This window comes from Rhincodon typus, chromosome 19 (assembly GCF_021869965.1).
Source record: "Rhincodon typus isolate 14 chromosome 19, sRhiTyp1.1, whole genome shotgun sequence".
Classification (NCBI taxonomy): Eukaryota; Metazoa; Chordata; class Chondrichthyes; order Orectolobiformes; family Rhincodontidae; genus Rhincodon; species Rhincodon typus.
In genome coordinates this window covers 6165687-6171686 of record NC_063350.1, presented here as the reverse complement: position 1 = coordinate 6171686, position 6000 = coordinate 6165687, and the positions used below count along the sequence as shown (strand labels likewise).

Below are 6000 nucleotides of genomic sequence, written 5' to 3'. Positions count from 1 at the left end.
TAATAAGTGTCAAGGAAAATGACTTGACACTCTTGTCACGTGCCTTGATGCTGATATTTCTGCTGTTCAGACATCTTCTGCACGCTTAACATATTTTGGATTAGGTCAAAAATCACACGACAAATAAACCTGTCGGACTATAACCTGATCTTGAGTGATTTTGTTTTACCTTGACCACCTCACCCCAACCCTGGCATCTCCACATCATGTTCTGGCTTAGATAGTCATGCTCCTCTCTGTTTGTTGAAGGAGCGTTCACCTCCACAATCAGTTACCTAAAAACCGAGCTCATGAGCTAGAGAAAAAAGTCATTAAGACAACAAACTTTGCATAATTTATTGCCCTGCACGTTTAATCTAGCAGAATTTCATCCAAAACTGCAGAATGTGTCCAAAATTGGAACTTCATTTATTATTCCCTAAAATTCCCTTTAAAGATAGAAGTTTCACCTATTAAGGAAGGTCACACATAATGTTCCACTAACACTGCCAACGAGTTTGATCACCTGTATTTGTTGTTGTATTTTCCTGTCCAGGCTAAATCCTAACCTCTCTATCCTAATCCAGTAACATTTTTGTAGTCTGAGATCTTGTACATTTCAATGGACACACAGCCTTTGAGTAAACTTTGTAATTTCGTAGCTGCAGAGTTTTTAAACAAAAATCATGTATTTAATTTCACAAAAAATGGTCTTTAATCATATGCAATGTCAGTGTTGCAAAGTGTGGGATGAATAGTCCCAACGTCAGTGTTGTAACTCTCCAATCATCTGACTTGGTAATAAGGCTTCGGCTGTTTATAGACTAAATTAACATGGGGTGATGTAAAAATATGTTAGTCTCCTCAGCTGCAATACTGATATGCTGCTGGGAATGAATGACTCCTATCTACACACCCTCCCCTCCCCACCCCAACAAAAAATTCACAACTCAAAACTGTTTTGCAAAAAGAGTAAACTTCCATTTTAATAATGCTCTTTTTCTTGAGCAAAGTAAATATTTGTTGGAATTTTCCCAGACACCTACTACCAAAGTCAGAACTGTCCACGTCATAGGTTGGGTGAGTTTGCACTACTAGCATTTGGGGAATTCCGCTGCTTTTATCAAACCTCTGCATTTAAAGTGATATTTGCAACTTTCTAACTTTTGAGGAGTTGGAGGAGGGAAGTGCTGCACTGTTCTCTTCAACCAAAATAAACAGTCCGATCGAGTAAAGTGAGTTTGCCAGTTTTTTTTTTGTTATTCATTCACGGGATGAGGGTGTCGCTGGCTTGGTCAGCATTTATTGTCCATCCCTAATTGCCTATAGTGCAGTTCAGAGTCAACCACATTGCTGTGGGTCTGGAGTCACATGTAGGCCAGACCAGGTAAGGAAGGCAGTTTCCTTCCTTAAAGGACACTAGTGAACCAGATGGGTTTTTTCAACAATTGGCAATAGGTTCATGATCATCACTTGACTCTTAATTCCAGATATTTATTGAATTCAAATTCTACCGTGGCGGGATTCGACCCCAGGTCTCCAGAACATTACCTGGGTCTCTGGATTAATAATCCAGTAATAATACCACTAGGCCATTGCTTATGTCATTATTGTCAGTTTTGTTCCTAATATTCTATCCCTCACAGGTAAGCTTTTGTGCATTAGGGTTGTGTTCTAGGGTGAGCTGGTCTGTTCCAGTTGGATGTGTATGTGCTTCAGAAAGAGCTTAATAGTTGAGCTGTTAAGAGCAGAATTGTGATGGATTTGAGGGGAGGCTGGGATTAGCGTATTGAACTCAATGATCAGAATGAATGGTGGAGCAGGCTTGAGGGGCCGAATGGACGACTCCTGCTGCCTTCTATGTTTCTATGTTTTCTGTTGGTCCCAGAACATCTGGCTTGCTAGCCCAGTGACGTTACCACTACCATCATCATCCCTGACTTTGAACCATCACTTGTAGCCATAACAGCTGCCAAGGCTCTTAGATTTTATAATTCCATTCCTGAGCGCATCTGCCCCTTCCCCGCATGTTCCTTGAAACTGGTCCATCTGTCCTAGTCGCTGTTTATCAGGGTAAGTGCCAGCTTCTGTTTGTTCCTGGGATGTGCCTTGAACTTTTTTTAAAACCACGTCCTAGGTGCTATACAAATGCAAGTTGAGTTAGGAGTGAAAACAGAGGCAGTACAGTGTGCTGTCTGTTGCAATACTTCTAGCTAGTCACTAGCTTGAAGTATTTCTATGGGTGTGTGCTCTTCATATGTTTTGGAACTCTATGAATCACCATTATTGTGCTACAAGCTATCCAACAAAAATCTTTTAAAGTGATTGTTGGACCTACCAGCCCATTATAACTTCATCCTGAAATGAGTTTGTTTTTCAGTATGAGATCAGTGCCAATGTTTTCCCTTCTGGCTCTGACCTGTTTTGATTTAAATGACCAGTGCTTCCTCGACGGGTATGCGTTGGCTGCAATTCGAGAATGGGCCAGCCCTTTATGTAATTGAATCATCAGTTTTGGGAGACTTCCACATGATCTTTGCACAACTGCTTTGAGGCTAAATTTGGCATTATTTGCCTGAATTCATGAGCACTGGTATTTCTATATCCTGTATCTCTTAACATATCAAATCTTGTTCAAATGCAACTTGCTGTAATGTTTGAGTAGAATTCCCAAAGTATACGATGTGGTGCTTGACTTTTTCAGAGACTTCCCTTTAAAGAAGGGATGCCTTGGTGGGGAAATAGAAAATTCAACCTCTGTGACACAGCGTTTTGGTCAAGGATTTAGAAGCATTCAGGCTAATCATGCTTGTACTATTTTCATGTTAATGAATGGAAATCTACAGTTGCATGACTGATCATCCAATGCCTTTATTATTTCAGTTCCCGCGTAGTGTGCATTCCAACTTCACCTCCTCCAGCACGCTGCAGCATCCTTTCCCACGCAAATCTCACTTGCCTATCCTCAATGAGCTATTCGGTTCTCCCTTCATTCATTACTCTTGGCACCACACACATCAGTTTGGCCCATCGTTGGAGCTATTCAGCTTTCTCCCATGTGTCTCCTTGACCTCCATCTCTCCTTTTAACACGTTCCTTACCCTCTATCTCTGACCGAACTTTTAGTCACCAGCAAGCTGTTTTAGTGATGTTTTTTAAATTAAGATGTTTGCACTGAGGCAGTGCCCCATAATGAGGATACTTCAGGATCTTAAACAAAATAATATATGGCAAATTAATGGTGATATTGCCTCTTTTGATGTTGAATATTGTCACGTTAAAATACAGTAGTGAAGCTCCAGTCTTTTATACTTTTCTGACCTCTCAAACTTTCTTCAATCAGTGCCTTGGGTTGAATGAAAGAATTGTTTAGGTGTTGTGCCAAGATCTAGATATTCCGGGGTGGGGGGGGAGGGGGTGAGGAGGAGTCGTGAATATGTAAGACCTGTAGCGAATTGTTAAATGCATAAAACCAAATAAGTGACCAATGTGAGGTGAATACCAAGAGTGAAATTGGGAGGTACCAGTAATTCTGTCAGTTCTCTTCACAACAAATAGATGCATATTCATTAATGCCATTAATATTCATGCACTCTCTTCAAATCATACTCCTGTACATGTAAGTGGACACTTAGCTCCTGGAACCAAGTTCTTAGTGAAGCCACTGGTAATTTCCAGCACATCATGCATGCTGAGATTAACTTGGGGTACAATGTAGCCTTAACCTGATCTCTCTACCAGAAAGAAAATAAAATTACTTATGGACTGTATTCATGCTTGGGTAGAGTCACCTAATGACAAGACAAAATCAACGTTTTATTTGGAAGTATTGACGTGCTTGACAAATCTGTTGAAAATTGAGGTGTAACTAGCAGAGTAGGAGGGAGCTAGTGGATTTAATTAGATAAGGTTGCAAAAGTCCATGAGATTAATGTAAGACGTCAGCAAGGATTTAAGGTTGCTTAACAGACACAAAATATAGGGATAAATCAGTCATTTCCAGAATGGCAGATTTACACTTAGACCTCAACTGCTTGTAATATGTTCAGATTTAATATGATAAATACAAAACAGGGTGGTAGATGTGATGTGGCTGAAAAATATCATTAGACCTGGTTAGCACGAAAATGGCAGATTAAATATAATGCGAAGAACTGTGAAGCCATATGTGAAAAGTAGAATCCTTTTTGAATAGGGCCAGACCAGTAAATATTGGTGTTCGGAGAGATTTGAGGGACCTTGTATACGAAGCTGACATGTAGGCATAGCAATCAAATTGGAAGGAAAATGGTAGGTGTGTTTTAATTTGCAGAGAGGTTTGAGTGCAAAAAAAAGTCTTATTTTGGTGAGACTGCACCGAGAATGTTGTATCAAGAAGGCTGCATTTGTCTTTGAAGAGACCATTGAGTCCACACTGACCCTCTGAAGAGAATCCCACCCCCCTACTTTATCCCTGTAACCCTCCACTTACCATGGTCAATCCACCTAGCCTACTCATCCCCAGACCCTCATGTAAATTCTAGTGGATACAAGGCCAGCTTGTCATGTCCAGGTATTGTATAGTCACTCTTTATGCACTCGAGTCATAGAGTTGTACAGCATGGAAACAGAACCTTTGATCCATCCTGTCCATGCTGACCAGATATCCTAAATTAATGTAGTCCCATTTGCCATCATTTGGCCCATATCCCTTTAATCCCTTCCAATGCAGTTACATCCCTGGTTTTAAAAAAAACAGGAGGACCTTTTCTACACACAGCACTTCAGATGTGGCCTCACCAATGGTCTGTAGAGGTACAGCTAAAATCTTCTTTCATATTCAATTCCCATCCTACACTCTATTTTATAGATCATGGCATTACATTAAGGAATTAGTCATTTTGCTCAAAGGTTAGGAGAAATACCTTTTATTCAGAGGACTGTGATTGTTTGCAGATCTCACCAGAGAGCTGTGGATACTCGGTCATTAGTTCATTTCAGTTTTGAGTAATTTCCAGTGTTTTTACACTGAAGAAAGCAATATGGGAAAGTGGAATTGGTGGAAATTCAGTCAACGCATTTAATGTGAATAAACCAAAGAACTGCAGATGCTGGAAATCTGAAACAAATTGGAGAAACTCAGCATGTCTGGCACAATCTGTGGAAAGAAAGCAGAGTTGACATTTCAAGTCCGGTGACCCTTAAGAACTCATTTAATGTGAAATAACAAGGCGTAGAGCTGGATGAACACAGCAGGCCGAGCAGGAAGGCAGACGTTTCGGGCCGAGACCCTTCTTTAGAAATGTGAAGTTGGTTTTATGGGCTGTATGACCTAATCCCAACATACGTCTGTCTGCTCTCAAAGCTCTGCTCTTCCTGTGCGGGTTTTGAGGTGACATTTGACTGTCCATCAGTTCCTGAATCCTAAAACGTACAACTGGTGTGATGGCTCAGCTGAATTTATTTGCTGGTTGTGTTCTCATAGCTGAGCTTGACATAACTTGCCTCAGTGAGTTTCTTGTGGGACTCTTTCTTAGTGAGGTGTCTTCCATCAATGTAGCACACTGCAATTCTAAGTTTAGAATTACATTTCCTCTGCTTCATGCCGGGCAAGATGATGTCATTGGGTGTGGATACTAAACAAACTGCAGTTTAGCCTTGTACATAAAGTACAACATTTAGCTGAGATACTACAAGGTGACAAACCCAAACTCTGAGTTTATTTTAACTAGCTGGTAATGGCTTATTTTTAGTTTTGTAGAGCATAAGGATTAAAACAGTCATGAGTCCCATCCTGGTCGTGATGTATTGAGTCGTCATATTGTTAATAGTCATATGACAATTCATGAGTAATACCCCTGTCAATTGTTTTTTTTCTTTGCATTCAATGATAAAGACTAGCCCTGAGTGATAAGAATTATTTCAGTCTTGGGATATTTACCTTGCCATGGCCTGAGTAAAATTATGATTTTGAAAGGCTGAATTTCAGAGTTAACAAGCTGTCAAACCTCTCCATCGCTGCCTAGTTTTTATGTAACACTG

At 40.3% G+C, this 6000-nt stretch overlaps 1 protein-coding gene across 1 annotated transcript in view; it reads left to right on the top strand.

Moving 5' to 3' along the window:
- chmp4ba (charged multivesicular body protein 4Ba) overlaps window positions 1–6000 on the top strand; it is a 39593-nt gene that overhangs the window by 906 nt on the left and 32687 nt on the right. The window lies entirely within an intron of this gene.